Here is a 22,661-nt window from a genome sequence, read left to right on the forward strand (position 1 = left end):
TTGTCGCGGCCGGACGCAGGGCGAACGGGGCAGGACTCAGAACTTTGGCGCCCGGGTGGACGCGCGCTCCGGGAGGCGGCGGCGCGGGCGGAGGTGCGGGCCGCTGGCCGAGCGGGGTTCCGTCTACTCGGCCTCCCGCGGCTGCTGCACAAGCGCGAGGCTGTCCGCGGGTCTGCGGGGAACCGACGCTGCAGCCGCGCTGCGCGCTCCGGGCGCCCCTCGGCAACCAGTCTGGCTTGGGGATGGGGAAGGCGGCGGCGGCCGAGACTGTGCCACGAGCGCGAGCCCGCGATCCATATTTAAAGCGGCGAGTGGCCTCGGCCGGCCCCCTGCCCTGCCCTCGCTCGCGCCCGCCTGCCCGGCCCCCTCCGCTCCGGGCCGTCGCTCGGCGTCAGCCGCCCGGCATCGGCAGCGGGGAGGGGCCTCGGGCCGCACCGCCTCCTCGGGGTCTCGGGCTCCGCGTGCTGCGCCCGCCGGAGGCCGGCTGGGACCCAGCTCCCCACCCCGCGATCTCCCCTAGCTCGGTTCCCCCCACGCCCCAAGCCGACTGCTAGGTCCAGCTTTTCACCGGGTTCGCCTGAGATCCCTGCTGGGGGGAACCTGAAGTTGCACGCGTTTTCCAGCCCAGATCTTTCCTGACTCTACTTTATAAAACTTGAGGCGTGATGGTAAAGCAAGTGCTGCCAGAACTCAGTATTAAGTCACCGTTCATCTTTATTAGCAAAAGCTGTCTGTGGGGATCGCAGACCTACAACTTGCCCTTCGTTTATGTCACTGGTAGCTTCCGACTGGAGTTAGGGAGACACCCTCAGCCATTCAAGGGGATTTCTTTAGCTTGCGAAGTGATTGCATTTACTGTTGCTGAGGCTAATTAATTACACTTTGCCAAGCAAAGCACAATATATCAATGACCCAGCACTATTATGATCAGTTAAGTCACCCTTTAAGTTACGAACAGGCTATTGGCACAGACACCATCTAATGCTCTGAAAACTGCTACAGAGTAGCCATTAATGGATTTAAACCACACAGCGTAAGATGCACGCGCCTATGTTTCCTGTTATATGTGTGAAAGTCACTGGTCAGTCTTCATTCTCCACAGAGCCGCCCAAACACAAAAAAAGCTCAAGAGGAATCATTTCACGCACTGGCTGGCCGCTCCTGGTTCAGGCACTTTCTCCAGTGTTGAGTTGTAAGACACTAGGGGAGAACTTTGGAAGAAAGGGTGAAATTAATTTAACGACAGAGGCACTATTTTTTTTCCTTCACTATCTAAAACTGGAGATCTGTGGTCCCTCTCTGGGGCTTGGAGAGCAGATACAGACCTTGTGTTTTTCCGAAAGCTTGTACGTGTAAAGCCCTTAGTCAACGCTCAGAAAGCACTGGGAATCACCCCAAGTTGACTAATGTCTGAAATTAAATTGTTCTAATGTCATGTGTTTGGCTGTTGTCACATCTGGCTCACATACATGTTCACACATTCTACATAACCTACTGCAACAACAGGAGAAATTGGACAGTGAATGGGGAAGAAAAAGTGAACTTTACAGCATTCCCCTAAGAAATTACATTTTGTTCTAAACTGATGTTTAAAGTAACTGTCACTTCTGTACACAGAGTTAGCAAAAATCAGCAATCCGAAAACTCACAAGCATAAAGAAGTCACTTTTGTATTAAGAATTTGCCACTGCTGATCAGAAGTTTTTCACACTGTGGATTATGTATTTCAACATAGCTGGCAATTTCTCATTATAATTGTGAACGAATGTCTGAGAAAGGAAAAGTCCAAGAAATACATTTTCCATGTACTCGGCAACAAACTGTCAAAATGTCCTTCATGCAAACTGATAGGTACCCCCAGAAACATTTCATTATGAAGATTGGCAACATTTTGCACAGAAAGGGGTACAGAGCTGGTGAGAGGGGTGGGAGGCAGGGAGAGAATGCGAGTACTGTGGGGCAAGGTTTGATATGAGTCTTAAATTAATGAGAAAAAGAGTTGCCCTTGACAAATAGCCAACTAGCTCTGTTATCACTCTCCACTTGCTATTTGCTATCCCACAATTAAAGGAGCAGGTTCCAGTTCTTTTCCTATTGATTACTGTCCAGTGGGTGAGACACATGTGCTTCCCTTTGAAAGGTCAGTGATTAACTTTCCTCAATTCTGCATGTGGTCACCTTTGCTTTTGCCTTCCAGGTGAGAACAATAAATACCATGTGTCCTTATGACCCCAAAGAAAGATTTATTTATTGGTTTTTGACTTGGGGTTCACAAAACTTGAAGACAAAGGGATGAATAGAAAGCTGAGTGTGGTAGAGTCCACCTGTAATTCCAATAAATAGGAAGTAGAGACAAAAGGATTTCAAGTTCCAGGCCGCCTGGGCTACATAGTGAGTTCAAGGCCAGCCTGGGCTATATTGCAAGACTTGTCTCAATAACAACACAATTACAAATACAAGGTGGGGGGAAGGGGATGACTGGGCTTTAGCTCAGTAGCACAGTGCCTAAGTACCAGGAGCAAAGCCAGGGTTCAACTTTAAAAAAAAAAAAAAAAAGATTGATGGGATTAGTATAATCTACTTATCAGTAGTGTGTTTGTTTTTTAACCAGTAATTCTCTATGCTTAATGACATTCCGAAGCACCCATTTACTATTTAGCTTATTAATCAAGTTTCTTTCCCATCGTCCAAGGTCTAACAGACATCTAAAGGAAACAGAAAGGCTGGAGAAAGCAGCTTTGTTTCAATTACAAGCACCATCTAGTGGCAGCAGGTGATGAAGCTTCCTGCCTCAAACACCGAAGATGAGTCTCTGATGAGCTAGTCCAGGTGTGTTCCTGGGCTCATGTGCATGGCGTTCTGTGATTCTAAAACAAGAATGTTCTATGCACTAAAAATAATACAACCTATAGGTTTGCTATTAATTGTGGAATGAGGATAGGGCATAGATCTGACCTGCAGATAGGATTATTACTGTAGAATTTTTCTCAATCTTTGTGTGGTTTTGAATAGGTCCTAAAGACTTTTCTATTGTTTCTTCATTACATAAAATAAGAAAAGGGATGACTTTTTGCTACTTTTGTGTAAAGTGCTTTGTTCACTATATAGCAGAACCTATAAATATATTCTATTGGAGGCTTTTCATTTAACCAGTAATTAGGAAAGACAAGTGGAAATATCATTTGGATGTCTGTCCTGGAGTTATTGTATAACTGTATTAATTCAACTGTGAACCTAAAAATTTACAGCCACTTTTGAAAGAGATGTATCCTTGCTCTGGAAAATGTTACTGAATATGTTAAAGCTGTAGTGAAATGCTTCTTCTAATCATGTGGTTATTAAATTTAAAAAAAATTTAATGTAACATTCATGTACATCTCATCCTGGGACCCAAATAGAAAAGTGATAATGGATACATTGTACCTTGTTACCTACAGACTTCATTGGCTGATAAAAAATGTTTCTCCATAAGGAGTCATTTTTAAATAGGTGACTCACTTGTAGAAGTTTGACAAGTATTTTTGCTACACAGAATGGGGATTTTCTTTGTGCTGGTGTTTGTTTTGACTTGGAATTGTTTTGCTATTAAACAATATTGCAACAGTAGTCACTAACTTTGCTGTTCTGTGTGCATTTGGCTAACCACTTCCTTATATAAGAGTAAGAAAATGAGATCACTTTTCCTTCTCAGTCTGGAACCAGTCTTGGATAACCCTGAAGAAAGACAGACAGACAGACAGACAGACAGGTGTTTGGATAATAGATAGCTCCCTCATTTTTCTTTCACTTAGACTTTAAAATTTTCATATTCAGCCTGAAAATTTCCTAAATAAATTCAACTAACCTAGGTTTATAATCTGCATTCCCTTCTACAAACCCAGATTTAAAAATAGCTGCAGCCCCTTTTTATGAGGCGGGGAGGAAAGTGAACTTGGTTCTTGCAAGCTGCCAGCATAGTATGAGCTGGGAAAAATAATTTTACTTGGTTAAACATGTGTCACAAGTTGCTTTAACAACTTGTTTTAACAACTAAGCTCTCAATCATACCCAACTATCATTTTTAGGACACATGCCTAAAATCAAATATTAGAAGAGGCTATGACTTCTAAAAACAGGATCCTATCTCTGTTAATGTCGAAGAAGGCAAGATAGTCAATCTTCCTCTGCTGCAGCTCTGTCAGCAGTCAAATCAAAGGGTATAAATTACCCCAAAGTACAATAACACCATAAGAATACCAGAATAATTTCCTCTGATAAGTTGGAACAGTACAGTGATAGAGAAACATGCAAATCTCTGAGAATGCTATTGGTGCATTTATCTTTGGGTGCTGTTTGGTGACCTAAGGCCAATCTTCTAGCTTCTTCCTCCTACAGGAATTCTCTCATGGATCAGAATAACACAGCACAGAACACAGGCCTCTCTGTTTGGAAGAGAAAGGGCATACTTCAAACAAGTTACCAAGTCACTCAAACCTGTGGCTGATTAAAAAATTTCTGCTTTTAGGTAAGATAATAGATAGTTATGTTAGACTTCCCTGCCAAAAATACCCCCTGGTGTGTGTGTGTGTGTGTGTGTGTGTGTGTGTGTGTGTGTTCATGCCAGCCTCTTCCTAAACACAGACAGGTGCTTGTCCTTTGTGTCCTGCTGTCCTCCCACCTCCTTAGGAGATGAATAAGACCAGATGGTAGGCTGCTCCAAAGCTGCCCTTTCATTTCTGCCTGTGGCTTGAATGGTGTAGATATAGCTGATCCATCACTCAGAGCCAGGTTTCCCTGCAGGCTGACCTGTCACTAGATCAAACTGGCCCCAAAGCATTCACATGCCACTGCTTTGCTCCCTAGGCAAGGCCTATCCTGAACACCACAGCACCTGTGTCTCCTTAAAAGTAGCTAACAGCTGACTTTGCAAGTTCACATCTGCCAGATGATGTTGTTATGGGAAATCTTGCAAGATTTTTAAATATGAATATTTTTAAAGTGTCCCCCCACACACACCACCACCACCAGGGAAAGAACATTCTGAGCAAATCTGTCCTTTTAGCTTTTCGGTTTCCTACTCCTGACGCAACACAGAAAATGATTAGGTCATCCACACAGGCAACAAATGGTTGTGTGTGTGTGTGTGTGTGTGTGTGTGTGTGTGTGTGTGTGTGTGTGTGCAGGCCTGAGGACAACCTTGAGTACCATTCCTTAGGCACTGTCCATCTTTTTCTTTGAGACAGAGTCTCTCAGTGGCTGGGAGCTCATCGAGTAGGCAAGTCTAGCTGACCAGTGAGCCACAGAACTCCACCTGTCTCTGCCTCCCCAGCACTGCAATTACAAGCATTGTACTATCATGCCTAGCTTTTAAAATTTTGATTCTGAGGCTCAAACTCAGATCTTCATGTTTACGTGGCAAGCACTTTACCAACTGAGCTATCTCCTCAGCCCAATAAATATGTCTTATGGACCTGTTTGTTTTTTATCAAAGACTCTTCCAGGAGATGGTTTCACTGAAGAAGTGTTCCTGAGTGGTGGCGCTGACAAGTAAACAAAGGTACAATAATTTGAATTATCTTGGCATGCTACATGCTGTGAAAGGGTAGATGATATGGACAGGGGAGTTTTATCCCAGATTATCCTTTCGTTCCTACACATGAAACACTAGTGGAAAATTATAGACTCCCTTGGCTCTAAGAAATAAAGCCCAGAGATGTAACAGAGCTCACAAGGCAAGGCAGGGCTATTTTCAGGTGGATGTTGGGGAAGCCTGCTCAGAAATGAAGTCTGCATACAGATCTCAACATTAAGATACAGACTGTGGAAAAATGTAAAGGCAACTTAACAGTATGAACAGCATGTGGCAATGTCTTACACACAGTAGGAATGGAATAATTACTTATAAAAATAATTGACCTTCTTACTGTTTAGAACATCAAAAATGAAGAGGCTTACTTAACCACAATTTGTCTTTATGATTAAAACATTTTTAAAAGAGGGGAAGTGAAGCTGCAGAGATGGCTCAGCAGTTAAAAGCACTGGCTGTTCTTGCAAGGGACCCAGGTTCAGTTCCCAGCACCCACATGGCAGCTAACAACTATCCTTAACTCCAGTTCCAGTGGACCTTTTGTGCCCCTCCTGGCCTCTGTAGGTATTACATGCACAAATGCACTTACATACATGCCTACAAAACACTCGTACACATGGAATGAAAATAAATAAATCAAAAAGAAAATCAGATAGCCCAAATATTTAAGACATCATTCTTCATACATAGTACCTTTTAGACTACATCTGTTTGTTTATTTATGTATAAAGAGTTTTGCTTGCATGTATGTAAGTGCATCAGGTGCATTCAATGCCCATGGAGGCCAGAATAGGGTGTCAGATCCCCTGAAAATGGAGTTGAGAACAGTGTTTAGCCAGCATGTGGTCGCTAGGAGCCAAACTTGGGTCCTCTGCAAGAGCAACAAGTGCTCTTAACTATTGAGCCATCTCTCCAGCTCCAACATATTTATTTATATGTGCAGAAAATATTCTGTAAAGAAAAAAAGAACAAATAAAAGCCACATTTGCCCCCAGGATAGGGAATGAAAATATGGGGAACGAGTATGGAAGGAAGACTTTTCACTGGACTGTTTCTGCTCTTTTGGAATTTTAACCATGTGAGCAGGTTGCTGGTTTTTAACTTAAATTTGAATTGCAGAGGACCCAGGTTCTGTTCCCAGCACACACATGGTAGCTAATGACTGTCCTCAACTCCAGTTTCAGGGGATCCAACACCCACTTCTAACCTCCACGGGCATTGTACACACATGGTCCACTTACATATACGCAAGAAATACAGTCATACATGTAACATAAAAGTAAATCAAACAAAAATGTAAAATATGGCTAGGAAACAAGGGCATTCATCTGACAGCCCATCTTTTTAGATTCATTGAACATTGCTTTTACTCATTTCAGCACAATTCCAGGCTCGCCCATTGTTGACAAACATTGGGTCAACTGGGCTTTTTGTTGGAGGGTTCCACCATCTAGCAATGAAAACCCTGATGGCCTCACAAATAGTAATATTAACCTCAAACACCAACATAGCTGCAACCATGTTCCAGGGACTGTTCTAATAAGTCAGCTCATGTAATATTCATAACCTATTGTTGATAATAATATCACTCTTCTCTTGAGAAGAAGCTCCATGGCTTTCCAAACTCCCCATGTTTTTATGCATAATCAATTCTGTCCAATTTCTTTGAAATCTAAGCAGGTTTGGAGTGGGAGTTGGCCTTTCTCCAGGAATTTAAACATTTGATCCAATAGCCTTAGCTAATTGTTGGAAAAATCCTCACACAATATCACATCACATTTTCTCCATTTCTCAGACTCAATACCTGACAGAGCACAGGCAAACCCATATCAACCTCTGTGTATATTCCTGAACACTCAGTTCTGCAAACAGAGGTTTGGAAATACTGTACCTTGGTTTTATTTTCTTTTTTAATATGAGTACAGGCCAGGAATGATGGCACATGTTTGCAATACCAGTACTCAGTAGACAGAAGCAGGAGAATCACTATAAGTCTGACGTAAGCCTGGACTATATACCAAGTTCTAGGCCAGCTAAAGATACATAATGAGACTCTGTCTCCAAAAAGAAACAAACAAACAAAACAAAAGCATGAATCCATTTTATGATGCCTATTTAAAATGAGATTCAGTGGTGTTTTCTTCTAATTGCAATTATACATATGTGCTGCCTACCCACACTTCTTCCACCAGGGTATGTGATAAATGTACAACATGTTTGAAAGCCATTAATGATGTCCCATGAACTGGTAACACCACAGTGTTTGCTTATACTGTGACTTTTTATCTTTCTGACTTTTCATTTTAAAAGGTGGAGAGATGATCTTCTTAGTGTTCTGGGGTTATTTTCATGTTGATTTGGTATCTAAGTGATGCCTGGTACTAGAAATCTTTATCCCTAAATTAGATTCTAAAGCTTTTACCTCCATTTTTAAAAGGACTAGCATCTCACCCAAAATCACACAGGAATTGGTGATAAATGCCAACATGCTTCCTTTCATTTAGCAATTCTTAGTTAAGCATAAAGAAAGTCACTATTTAATAAAAAATGTGACAGTACAGCATAAACCAGAAACTGGACTAGGGAGAGTCTGCTCAAATTATTGCCTGATAGGTGAATTCCCTTCCAGTGAAATTTCCACCTGAGTGCTGAAACAACTTTGATCCAGGAAGCAACCAGCCTTCAGATTGCTCTTGTGCTCCTGTTCTTCACAGGTTTAGTGATGCATTTGAACCCACAACTTGGCATCCTAGTGTAGGGAAAGGGTTACAACCCCAAAGAAGAAGAAAGCAGAGGAGAATGGAACAAGGTAGACGAATGCTGGACAGCTCTCATTGCCCAGTCAGTGGTCCTCAAATTCTATTACTCTTTCTTTGATTAAATTAAAAATTTTGAAGTATTGACTGTTTATTTAACACTTTGCCCATCCTGGCAAGAGTGAAGACATTCCATTTAGAGAAACAACTATTCAAAGGCTTCCCTGACTCTGCAATTAGTGTTTGAATAAAGAGCAAAGTAATCAAGAAAATGGAGGTGATTTTTCAGAGACTTCCAAAGAAAATCTTTCATACAAGGTATGATGGAGCTCTGCTAACAAATTGATTTCCTACTATTTCTTTAGCATAGACCATCAGTTCAGACAAATGGAAATAGTCCAGTGTAATATAAAATAATTAATTCAATAAATTCAATTTATATTCAATATGAACAGTAGCTACTTTTGCCACCTACTTCCTAATCTTCATAGAAATTCTGTACAGGATCAAAATTATCCTTATTCTACAATTGAGGATACAAATATGAAATATGAAGTGAGGGGATGGAGAGATGGCTCAGTGGCTAAGAACACTGGCTGCTCTTGCAGAGGACCCGGGTTCACTTTTTCAATGCCCACCTGGTGACTAACAGCCATCCAAAACTCCAGTTCCAAGGAATTCAACACCCTCTTCTGACCTCCTCAGGCACTGCACAACATAGGTGCACTGACATACACGTAGGCAATACACCCATACACATAAAATAAAAATAATAAATAAAACATTTTAAATAAATGTTTAAATAAAACATTTTAAAAAAGAAGAAATATGAAATGACTAATCTTTGGTCACACAAGCACCAACATTCTGAAGCCACTGTATGCACCTAGGCCTAAGCCCAAGCTCTTCCCAACATACCAAGATTCTTCATCTTACCCCTGGATGCATAGGAAAAGTTGAGATTACTTGGCATTTGATCTTTCACGGTTAAAGTTTGGGCTCCTTGCCTCCAAGCTCCCAACCTCCTACCCCCTCAGTCTAGGCTGCACTCAAAGCCAGGTTAGTCTTAAAGCACGGTTTTCATTAACACTCTACCCTCCCTCAAATAGCAAAGCAAAACAAACAAGAAACTTCCAGTAGTTCTTCATCAGCTATTGAAAGGAGTCCAAGTTTCTTAGCTTGGATTTAGTTACTTACCTTCTATACCCTGACTTCAACTAACTGTATGGATCCCACACGTAGCTCAATGTTCCACTCAATGCATTTCCTAATCATAGATTTTATCTTCTTGGACCCAGTCCCTTTCTGGTGCCATTTATGTTAATGGGAATGCTTTCGTTTTATCTCAATCCCCACTGATTGAAAGCCTTATTTTTAAGCCTCCAGTTCAAATGCTATTTCAACCTTATTATCTCCATGATTAGTGCAGCCCTGTGAGGACTAATCTTGATTGTCAACTTGATTCAGAGTCACTGTGGAAATGGACTCGTGGGGATGTTTAAAGAAGACCCATCAGAAATGTGGGAAGTGTGTTTCATGGGCTGGGGTCCTGAACTGAAGAAGAAGGAGAAGGAAGGAGGGGGAGGTTGGGAGGGGGAAGGGGAGGAGGAGGAGATTAGGAAGGGGAAGACAGAGGGAGAGAGAGAGAGAGAAAGAGAGAGAGAACTAAACACAAGAATTCATCTCTGCTTCCTGACTTTGGATATAATGTGACCAACTACCTCAAGCTCCTGCCCCCATGACTTCCTTGCCATGATGGACTATAAAGTCAACCTGTGGAGCCAAAATAAACACTTCCTTCCTCAAGTTGCTTTTATAGGGCATTTCATCACAACAATAAGAACTGCAACTACTCAAGCCCTAAAGAACCCCTTCTTCTCCATTTGAATATGCCACTTATATGACCCACTATAACCATGTATTGAGGCTATAGATATTATTGATATATTGTCCTCATTTCCCCCAAAAAATTATTGGCTCTAAAAAATAAAACATGTTAGGCTGGTTTGCTGCTAACCTCTTCTATTTCCTGATATTCACTTTAAAATAACTGATTGATCTAGCTGCTAATGTTGTTGTGTTTAAACATTACCTCTGAAACTCCTTTTCTTGTCTCAAACACAAGCACACACTTGCCATGTTGGCCGGACGAGGTGGCACATGCCTTTAATCCCAGCAGTTGGGAGGCAAAGGCAGATGAAGCTCTGAGAGTTCAAGGCCAGCCTGGTCTACATAGTGAGTTCCAGGCAGGCTGTGGCTAAAGGGAGACTCTGTCTCAAAAAAAAAAGATAAAATAAATAACAATAACAATAATAATAATAATAATAAGGCATGTGTCTTAAACATCTGTGTACTGCATTTTTTCCTCTGTAGAGTCCCAAACATATAGTGGACTCCTGTGAAAGGTTAATTAGGCCACCAGCAAGATGGCTCAAAGGGTAAAGATGATTGCTTCTGATTAGTCAAGCCTGAAGACTTAAGTTTGATCCCCAGAGCCCATGTACAGGTGGAAAGAGAGAACGGACTCCACAAAGTTGTCCTCTCACATCCACATGTGTGCTATGGCACACATACCCACACATGCAAACTCATGCTACTAAACAAAAAATTTAACCAGAAATTTAAACTGAATGAGTAAATGGAACAATGAATAAATGAAGATTTAGTAAGTAAAAATTGCAAGTTAAATATAGTAAGAAACCCTTGAAAGTTCAGAATGAGCCCAAAAAAAATTTGAAAGTTTTTATTTTTCTGTAGCCTTTAATGCAAAGTCATCCTTTACAAAGTCATAGGTTTAAGTAAAATACAGATAAATATTCATGGTGAATGAAACAGAGTTTCATCTAGTGTTAAACCATTTTGCACTCATTTATTTAAAATTATTTATGGAACTCTGGGTGTGGTGACACATGCCTTTAATCCCAGCACTCAAGAAGCAGAGGCAGGCAAATCTCTGTGAGGTCTAGGCCAGCCTGATCTATATAGTGCATTCCAGGCCAGGTGGGGTTATAAAGGCCCTGTCTTTAAGAAAAATCTTGTAAGCTGGGCGTGGTGGTGCACACCTGTAGTCCCAGCACTTGGGAGGCAGAGGCAGGTGGATCTCTGAATTCAAGGCCAGCCTGGTCTACATAGTGAGTTCCAGGACAGCTGGGGCTACAGGGAGACCCTGTCTCAAAAAGACAAAAAAAAAAAAAAAAAAAAACTTGTAAAAATAGGCATTCCATATTGTTTTCTCACAAGACCTAGCAAAGTATTGAAGCAGGACAGACAAGGTCACTTACTACGGAGAACTTAAATTCCAATTAGAAAGAGAAACAATATAAATTCACAGGAAGATAAAGGAGTGAATCCTGGGATGGAGTACTTTGATCTAATGTAGTAATAGCTTATTAAATGAGCCAGCTGCAGAGAGGGGTGTAGGAAAAGCAACCCAGACAGACAAAACATCAGACACTTGAGGGTGAAAGACAAAAGGTGATGGTAGTGATCGTGGAGCAGAGTGAGCAAAGGAGAGAGGCAATAGCAGGAGGTGTGGTGGAGGAGGAAGAAGCTAGATCTCATAGAGTGTTACAGATCCAAGAAGGAATAATATCTTATTACAGGATCAATCAGAAGCTACTGAAGAATTATAAACAAGGGTGACACATGATCAAATTTAGGGGTTGCAAAGTTCATTCCTAGATCTGACTAGAGAATAAATGGGAGAGGAATGATAGCTTGCCTTACAGAATACTATGGTTTGAATATTTGTCCTCTCCAAAGCTCGTACTGAAACTGAACTGCTGTTACAATAGTACTAAGAGCTGAGACTTTAAGAGATGATGAGGCCTCTCAGAGATAAGACTGGCCCTATTGTAAAAGAGCAATTTTTGCTCTCCCTCTCTTCTTTCACTCCCTCTCTCTTTTTCTCTCTCTCTTTCCCTCCCTCCTCTCTCTTTCTCTCTTCCACCCTCCCCCATCCCTCCCTCCCTCTCTTTCTCTCCCTGTCCCTCCCTCCCTCTTTCCTTCTTCCATGTGATGGTGCTGTAACAAGACACCAGATGCTGGCACTTTAATCTTGGACTTCCAAGACTCTAGAACTGTAAGTAAACACATATCTATTCATAAGAACTTATCTAATCTCAAGAATTCTGGTATATCAGACAAAAAGGACTAAGATAAGAAGCAAGCACTGAAGAAGAGAAATGGATCATTCTGAGAGACATATGAGTCCTCTCCTTTTTGTGTTGTTGTTTTTGTTTTAATTTAGTTGTGCCCAATTAGTGCTACTTGCTAGAACGTTGACTGATCTTGTTGGCTTGATCTTGTGCAGGTAACCATAGCTGCATTAGTAAGTTCTTGACTACAATGGCCACGTCATGTCCAGAAGACAGCATTTCATAACTCTCCACCTCATCCTCCCACTCTAACATTCTTTCAGCTGCCTCTTCCACAACATCCCCTGAGCTTGGGGCATGGGGCAAGTTGATAGATACCAACCTAGGGCTGAGTACTCAACATTCACTTATTCTCAGCACTTGACCAGTTCTGAGCATCTATATTAACTGCTGCCCACTGCAAGAAGATGTTTCTCTGGACAAGGTTGAGAGCAGCACTGATCTACAGGTATAAACATAAATATTAAGAAAGCCATTTGACAATGTGTCCATTTAGCCAAAGGGCAGTAGTAAGTTCCCCTCTAAGGCCAATGACTTTCTGAGCCATAAGTTTTTGACCAGCTTTACAGTATGAGGCATTCCTTTCTGCAGGGCAGACCTCAGATTCAATCAGAAAGTGGTTAGTTACCCCAGAAACTTCATGCCATTATTGTACCAGTGGGTATATCTTACCTAGCAGGTTGGTATTGTAGCATTCAGGATTCACCACTGGGTAATACCACTGATGACCTTCTATCCAGCAGCCTGTATAGCACCTTTCTGCACAAATGAATGCCAGCCAACTGAGAGGAAGTTCCTAGGGTAAGTTCCAGCTTGATTTCTCAATGTCCTGCAACCAAAATGTGTTGTGTCTTCAATAGTAGGGTCTTACCATCTAGTTATAACAGGCAACCAAGAGCAATGGAAATAGCCTGTGTTGTCTCCCCAAACAGTAACTCACAGGGAGGTATGCCATGCCTGGCACTGGTATTTTCATTAAATAACCCATGTCTTCTGGTGGGGAGACAATCATTGTCTTCCTATCCAGGATACCTGTGCTCAAATTCATTTTTATTTTTTTCTTAATATTTTATTTATTTTTATTTTATGCGTGTGAGTGTATTGCCTGCGTGTATGTAAGTGCACCTGTGTCCTGTAATGCCCATAGAGGTCAGAAAAGGAAGTCAGATCCCCTGGAACTGGAGTTATAGATGGTTGTTCACCACCATGTGGGTGCTGGGAATCAAAACTGGGTCCCCTGCAAGAGCAGCCAGTGCTCTTAACCTCTGACTCATCTCTCCAGCCCTTTATCATATTTTTAAATTACCTTACAAAGTAGTGGGTTTCCATACAGGTTTTCCATACATCCTTAGGTTTGGTTAACCCTCTCCCACTTTCTCCTCTCCCCTGTCCTTGCACCCCCATCCCTGCTTAAACCTTTAACCCCAAGTATTCCACTTGCTTCCATATTACATGTACCCTACTATCCCCTCGCCCCTTAAACTCTCTTTCTCTCCTCTCCTCCTCCCTTTTGACAGACCCTTTCTAACTTCCTGACTTCTACAGACACTCCAAATTAGACACACAAATCTAAAAAGTCAAAGCTAGGATCCACAGATGAGAGCACATGCAGAGTTTGTCTTGCTGGGCCTGGGTTACTTCACTCTGCTTTTCAGTTCCATCCACTTTCTAGCAAATTTGATTTTTCTTTATAGCTGAATCAAATTCCACTGTGTATATGTACCACATTTTCATCTTCTTAGTTGATGGACATCTAGACTAATTCCATTTGCTAGATACTGTGAATAGAACAGCAATGAACATGGATGTGCAATTATCTCTGTGAGAGGATAGGGCATCCTCTGAGCATAATGCCCAAGGGTGGCATAGCTGAATAATGTGCTGGTTCTATTTTTAGCTTTTTGAAAACCATCCATACTGTTTTCAATATTGACTGCACCAATTTACATTCCCACCAATGGTGGATAACCTTTCCCCTTTCCCCACATCCTTGGCAGCACTTCTTGTCATTTGTATTCTTCATGACAGCCATTATGACAGAGGTGAGATGAAATTTCAAAGTAATTTTAATTTGCATTTTCCTGATATCTAACAGTGTTAACACTTTTAAAATTGTTTATTAGACATTTGAATTTCTTCTCTTGAGAACATTTTTCAGTTCTATAGCCCATTCTTAAATGGCTTGTTTGTTTTCTTGATGCTTAATTTCCTGAGTTCTTTGCATATTCTAAATACTAATCTTCTGTCAGATATATAGCTGGCAAAGATTTTCTCCTGTTCTGTGGGTTGTCTCTTCATATAGTGACAGCTTATTCTGCTGCACAACAGCTTTTTAATTTTATAAGATCCCATTTGTTTACTGTTGGCTTTATTTCCTGAGTGATTGGAGTCCTAGTTGGAAAGTCCTTACCTAAATTATCTATGCCTGTATCTTGAACTCTTGTACTCCTGTTTCTTCCTCAAGCAGTTTTGAGTTTCAGATCTTATAATGAGGTCCTTCATCCAATTGGAGTTGATTTTTTTGTACTGGGTGAGAAATAAGATTTATTTTCATTCTTCTATATGAGACTATTGTAAATGGGATTATTTCCCTGATTTCTTTTTCAGTGAGTTTGTCATTGATGCACTAGGAAGGCTACCGATTGTTAGTTTTTATCTTGCTACCTTGCTAAAAGTGTTGCTCAGTTCTAAGAATTTCCTGGTGGTTTTATTATCTCATGTACAGAATCATATGACCTGCACATATAGTTACTTTTGACTTCTTCCTTTCCTACTTGTAGCCTTTCCATTTACTTCTTGTCTTGTTGCTGTAAGGCTTCTGCTGTAAGACTTCCAGCACCATATTGAATAAAAATGGAGAAAATGGACATCATTGTCTTGTTACTGATTTTAGTTGGAATGTTTTGAGACTTTCCATATTTCATATAATGTTGGCCGGAGGTTTGTCATAAATAACCTTTATTATGTCATGATATATTCCTTCAAGACTAAACATGAAAGGATGTTAGATTTTGCCAAAGGCCTTTTCTATATCTAACATTTACTTAGATGACCATATGATTTCTGTCCTTGAGTCCATTTATGTGATTTATAACATTTATCGATTTCCATATAGTGATCCATCCCTGCATCTCTGAAATAAACCCAGCTTGACCATGGTGAATGATCTTTTTTGCTGTGATCTTGAGTTCAACTGGCAAAAAAATTGCTGAAAAGTATTGCTTGTAAGTCCATCAGGAAAACTGGCCCTTTTTCCATCTTTATCTGCTTTTGGCATCGGAGTAATAGGAGCTTCATAAAAAGAGTTTGAGAATGCTTCTTCTTTTTCTGTTTGTTTGTTTGTTTGTTGTTTGTTTGAGACAAGGTCTCTCTGTAGCCCCAGCTGGCCTGGAACTCGCTATGTAGACCAGGCTCGTGTAAACCAGGCTATGTAGACCAGTCTCGCAGAAATTGCCCTCTCGGTACTGGGATTAAAGGCATGTGCCACCACACCTTGCTACACTGATCTTGGTGATTTCTTTATATCTATTTATTTTGGGTTTGGCTTGTTCTTCCTTTCCCAGGGCTCTAAGGCATATCATTTACTTATTGAAGATCTGACTTCTTAATGTAGGCACTTGGAGCTATAAATTTCTCTGTTAAGCCTGCTTTCACTGTACCCCATAGGTTTTAGTATACTGTGTTTTCATTTTCATTTGATTCTAGTTTTTTATTTTCTTGTTGACTTCTTCAATAACTCATTCATCATTTGATACTGTGTTGTTTAATCTTCATGAATTTGTGTGTTTTCTAAGGTTTCTCTTGCTGCTTATTTGTAGTCTTATTCCATGTGATCAGATGTACAAGGAATTATTTCAGTTTTGCTGTATTTAAGACTTGCTTTGTGCCCTAACATATGATCTGTTTTGGAGAAAGTTCTGCTGAGAAGAATGTATGCTCTGTCATATTTTGGATGGAATGTTCTGTGGATGTTTCTTAATCCCATTTGATCTATGATGTCATTTAATTAATTCACATATTTTTAACTATGATGTTATTTAATTCTCACCTTTCTTTGTTTATTATGTATTCTTATTGGGAAGATCTGTCAATATGTGAGAGTGGGGTTAGTCTGTGGCTTTAGTATTTATTTTTTGAAACTGAATTCACTTGTGCTTGGGTATATCTGTTTAGAATCATAATCTTTCTTCTTGTGGATTGTTCCCTTCATCGGTATAAAGATACTTTATCTTTTCTCCCTAGTTTTGGTTTTAAACCTACTTTGTTAGGTATTGGAACAAGGAACAGCAACACCTGCTTGTTTCCTATATCCATTTGCTTTGAATACCGTTTTCCATCATTTCACCCTAAGGTAGTGTCTGTCTTTTATGATGAAGTGTGTTTCTTGGTCTTTTCAGAGTGTCATGTATATTTTGGAGTTCTCACTGGTACTGTCTCATTATTTTATCTACATCCTTGTTGAATTGGTCCAGTTCCTTCACCTTGTCTTTAAGCTCAGATATTATTCCCATCCCTTTGATCCATTCCTTTGGTAAGACTTGCCACAGTGTGTGAGTGTGTGTGTCTGTGTGTCTGTGTGTGTGTGTTTCATTTCCAGAACTCCAGATAGATTTTTCTTCAGTATTTCTCTCTTAGTTGAATTCCTCTTTCAAATTATCTTTCCTTATTTCATTCAGCTGTTCATATTCTCAATCAGGAGCTTATTTTCTTTGATTTCTTTGGACATACTTATAACTTTTTAGTTCCATCTAGATTGTATCTGACTCACCCTCTATAGATGCCATTATTGTAGGATTAGTAGCTTTTAGAAGAGTTATGTTGTCTTGGGTTTTCATGTTTCTTGTGTTACTGCATTGAGATTTACACATTTGGTGTTATTTCTTTGGGTGTTTTTAATTAGCTATATTCTTTCAGTTCATGTGGGACTTGGATGTAGTAAGAGTTGAATGTGTAGTTCAGAAAATAGTTGCTCAGCCCAGGAGCTCAAGGTGCCTGATGTAAACTCTATACTATTCCCTAAGTAGGACAGTAACTGTGAAAGTAAGCACAGCTGTTGGATATTACCACTAAGCAAATGTCATACTAGCCAATTCATAATAGTGGCCCTTCTGACTTCATTACCTATTGGAAGATAAACAACCAAGGGTATCATGGGGTATATTCAGAATTTGATTAATAAGATTAGGAGTGGGAGGGAAGTAGGACGGGTAAGGATAAGGATTAAATATTAGATCAACTCTGAAAAGAAGAAAAAAATCAAGGTGGATAAAGCAATTAAGAGGGGAATGTTGGTATATTTTTAGGGTCCACAGATTTTAAAGATTATCAAAGCTATGGAAAGTTACATTTAAGAAGTAAAAAGTAAAGGGAATAAGGATGGGAGAATGAGGAAAAGGGGAATAAGAGGGTTGTATATGAGGTGTGGCTGAAGAGCATAGTAAAGAATGAGACGGTAAACTGGGTGAAAAAAATGTAACAGTCCTAAAACCTGAGCAAACCATCACGAGACATATAGGAAAGAGTGGGAATTAAACAATGCAAAGAAATAAATAAAAAGAATACTTATGGAATGAACTGCTGGCTCAGCTACACCAAGTTGAAAGGTGAAGTTCTTAGCTCCCTCTGGTTCTAGCAGGCTCCACGTGCTGTTGGTCCCTGTGGTCTCAGTGTCGTTGGGGTTCTGGCACAGGGTGGTGGTAGTTGTAAGTGCCTTCCTGGTAGTTCCCTGGGATCCTTGCACTCTGCTAATCTTCTGGTCCTGCAGCTCTGGTGATGTGAGGAGCAGCACTTCCCTCAAAGGTTCTGCTGCTCTCCACATTCTTCCATTCTGCACTCTTCAGCCAGTGTGGCACATTTTGTTTCTCAAAGAGTGTCAAAAACCTCTCCCAATTCCACATCCTCCTTTCCTACAAGACCTTGATACCCACCAGCAAGTGGACAGAGTCGAATTAATTCTCTGCTCCTTGAATCTCCTTGAGTTTGGGGCCATTCTGACCAATACAGTACAGGGAAAGTGAGGCTGCGTAACACAGATTATGTGACATAATTCTTCATCTGTCATTTGCTGGAACTGTCAAGTCTTGGAGCCATAACTTCCTTCTAAGAAATGCAATTGCCCCAAAGCTGCCATGTTTGGTGCCAAGTCACTTGGAGAGCTACTACCTGCAGGCAATCTTTTTGGAAGGTCTATTTTCCAGTTCTTCCAACACAGCTATATGAGAGAAGGAGCCTCCAGATGGTCCCAGTCCCCAACCATCAAATTATCCCAGCCCTCAGCTCTCAGGTAGAATCCTAAACACTGTGGAACAGAGGCAAACTATCTTGCAGTGTCTTGTCCTAATCCATAGAATCAAGAATCATGTATAATACAGTGATTATTGTAGTTAACCCCAAAACTTTTGAATATATTAAGTGACAGAAATGTCCAGTTAAGTCAGCTAATCAAACACTGAAGTAATAAGTTCATTTAAGCTAAAATACCACCAATATGCTGCATACACATGTACTTCAAATACATGTATCAAAGATGCATACATTCCAAATACATATATGAACAGTAAATGCTAGAGGAACACACAATTCCCAACAAGATATTCAGGCTCAGTGGCATTTCACTGACTCGAATAAAGGCTGAGTACCTGTATTTGTGGTAACTATGAAACAGACAAGGACTCTGAAGTTCAAACATAAATAAGGCCCTTTACTTCCTTCATTAAAACTAAATTTGATAGTAAAGTATATTCAAGTTTGATAAAAGCTAGAGTCACAGACACCACATCTTAAGACTCTGGTGCACATTTCAAATCTCATGATTGCCCTTACACCCTGAAAGCAGCTTTCCTGGAATTGTCTCTAAGTTCACATAAGCAGAGTGACAGACAGAATAGACTGCTTGTGGGTAAAACTCTAGATAAGACAGATGGCTAGGGAAATAGAACACAAAGTTTTTCTGTATTCAGAAACAACCCTTTCTACTTACTTTTTCTTTTTAGCACCCAATATTTTTCTTTACACCTTCCTTCACAGTGTAAAATAGAAGAATTTGGATATGGTTATTAGGATATTTTTTCAAAGCTCATACTTTGATTTTAAAACTTTTAATACAACATTACATGTTGAGAGTGAATTATTTTTCTAGGAGTTAAAATCTGTTGCCTATTAATGAATAAAGTGAAACTGTTTTACCTCTGCAATCATCAGAAACAGAGACAGAGCACTCCATGTACGCAGGAATAGTGTTAATAAAGGATGTTCCCCACTGTGGCAGTTTAGCTACTACTGACTTCTGGCTCTGACAGTACTGCTAGTTAATAATATTTTACTTCTTCATAAGCCAGTAAGATTTTATTACCTTTGAAGATCCATAATCAGTATGAAACCTTTTGTCTTTATGAACAAAATAAATTGAACTCAAGGCTTTTGGCTCTCTGTTTCTGCCTTCAGTGCTGTGCCCTGTGGGTCATGCCAATATCAGTATGCACTCAAGTGTGTTAGGATTTGGGAAGTCTTCCAAAAATAGTAATAATATGCACTCAAATATTTTTTTTTCATTTATTTCCAAAGAAATAAACTAACCCATGGTAGTATTTGAAGCTTTACACTCTTCCAGATGCCATAGGGAAATTTATATTTTGGTACTTACTGGGACCACATCTTTTAAAGAAGAACCACAAAACTAATGGGTTTATGTGTTTATTTGTCTCATTGTTTCTGAAGAGTCTGATTTAGATGATTATTTTTCAAGGATGCATACACAATAAGAAATGAGTTAAGTACTTATTTTAAGAGGCTAGCGAGATGTCTCAGGCAGTAAAGGTGCTTGTCACCAAACCTGACAATCTGAGTTCAACACAGTAGAAGGAGAGCACTGAATCTCGAAAGTTTGTCCTCTGACCTCCACACATATGCCATGGCATGAGTACACACTCACACACACACACACACACACACACACACACACACACACACAGTAAGTAAATAATTTTTTTAAGTTAAGAGAATTTAAACCATGGGTTACAAAACTTTTTCAAAAAAGGGTCAAACAGAAAATGGTTTTGGCTTTCCTAGCCAATTGTTCTCTGTCTCAACTACTCAGCAGGCCACTGTTCTAAGAAAGCAGTTGTGGAGAATATGCAAATGAGTAGGTGTGGCCAGATTTGCCCAAAAGGCCACACTTTACCAACCTCAGATTTCAACTAAAAGGAGACTGACTACATTAATTAAGCATATTTGAAAATAATCACATTTATTTATGAAAATATCTACTTTTAGGTCTTCTTAATGTTTATTCATACTCATTGTTTTGTTATTTGAGACTATGCCAAACCTCCTTACTCAACCCACCCTCCTATACTGCAGAGTAGTGAAATAAGTCAGTTGTCTAATGACATCACTGATTGGAAAACTACTCTGGAACACAGAGTAGAAAGAAACAGAGCAGAAGACTGTGTCTGGTATTTTGGAATGGGAAACAGGCATAAAAAGACTCATGTAGGGTATCTAGCAAAGCATTCTAGTACAGTGTACAGATACATCTAAATTAAAATGTGGCTGGTGTGGGGTACATTCCTCAAAGGCACTCTTTTCCCACTCACTAAAGTGAACACTTCTGTTTCCCTTAAATTAGACAACCTAATAACATTAAAGTGAGAAAAGTAAACCCACACATAACTACTCCCATTATGAAGTAAAAGTGAAAGAAATAAGTGAATTTTAAAATTACCTTTATGAAGTATTGAATGGCTTTCTTCTTGTTCACTCACAGGAATATATCCTGTGTTCCAAATGAGACATCTATCCTCAATCTGTCCTGAAATGTTTATTTCCTTCCCAGTTTGTGTTCCAATCACTTTCTAGCTCCCTGGACCCTGAGTCATTGCCAAAGATTAAATTATCTCCAACAAATAGCCATAGTATATAGAATATTGTTTGAACGTAGAAGGATGTTACCAAATATGCATACACAACAAAATCAAGAACAGTAGTATGTAAAAAATAAATGCAATTGAATATTCTAATACATCTTTGATGGATCCTTGAGCATCTTGGGGTTTTTTTTTTTTTTTTGGTTTGTTTTTTGGTTTTTGTTTTTTGAGACAGGGTCTTCCTGTAGCCCCAGCTGGCCTGGATTCGCTATGGAGACCAGGCTGGCCTCAAACTCCCAGAGATCCTCCTGCCTCTGCCTCCCAAGTGCTGGGATTAAAGGCGTGCGCCACCACGCCCGGCTAGTTTTGACTATATGTTACAGGCATAAACTAGTCTTTCTCTTTTTTATCACCTCTCCAACACCGAACACAGTTAGGCCTGAAATCAAGCATAAAGATTAAATGTTCTTTGGTATTCTGCTCTTTAGTTCTTTTATGAGCTAATCCACTAAATCCAGCTTCCCCTATGCTCTATATTCATTAGTGATTCACACTCCACTCTTATGAACTATGACTCCACTTGAAAGATAAGGACAAAGAAAGAGAGCAGGGCAAGAGCAACAGAGACTAAACTCAGTAGTTCACTGCTCAGCCTTGAACTGAGACCACTAGAACATGGTGATTATGTCTTTTACAGTTATGCACAGCTGGCTACCCTGACAGCACAGTTTGAATGGGATGTAATTATTCTACTGCTTAAAGAAGGGTTTACATACTACACTTTGTAGTAAGAATAGAATGGACAGAGCATGGGCTTTGGAGTCAGACCATCCCAGCTTGGTTCTACTTATTCTCCAGGTAATTTCTATTTCTGTGATGGTGGTAGTGTTGGTGCTAGTTGTAGAGGTGGGTCTTACTAGTAAGTTGGTAACCACATACAGACCCAACTTATAGTACCAAAATATTGTTCTGAAACCTTCTCAGTGCACTAAACATATTGAGTCCTTCTATCTATATTCTACTTTTAGTTTGGTGACCAAGACTATAATCTCTTCAGCAATGTGACTGAGTAAAGGCCATTCCATGAAAGCAGGCACTGCAATAGTCTTCATTATGAAATGCATCTCTTCCTTATGGAATTGCAGTCTTACTATAATCCTACACCCATCAGTAGATTGAGGGGAAAGAACAGTCAGATTACAGAGAGGAACAGATCTATTTCTTTTCAATCACCTATTCATTCCTTTTTAAACTCAGAGAACAGAATTAGTAACCCATATAAGTACACACTATTCCTTCTCTTTTTCTTTCATTTTTT

At 40.1% G+C, this 22,661-nt stretch overlaps 1 protein-coding gene across 2 annotated transcripts in view; it reads right to left on the reverse strand.

The window, feature by feature from the left end:
- Positions 1 to 22,661, reverse strand: part of Slc4a4 (solute carrier family 4 member 4) — a 476,303-nt gene that overhangs the window by 380,179 nt on the left and 73,463 nt on the right. The window lies entirely within an intron of this gene.

Source organism: Nannospalax galili, unplaced genomic scaffold (genome assembly GCF_000622305.1).
Source record: "Nannospalax galili isolate Female #2095 unplaced genomic scaffold, S.galili_v1.0 scaffold50, whole genome shotgun sequence".
NCBI classification, from domain to species: domain Eukaryota; kingdom Metazoa; phylum Chordata; class Mammalia; order Rodentia; family Spalacidae; genus Nannospalax; species Nannospalax galili.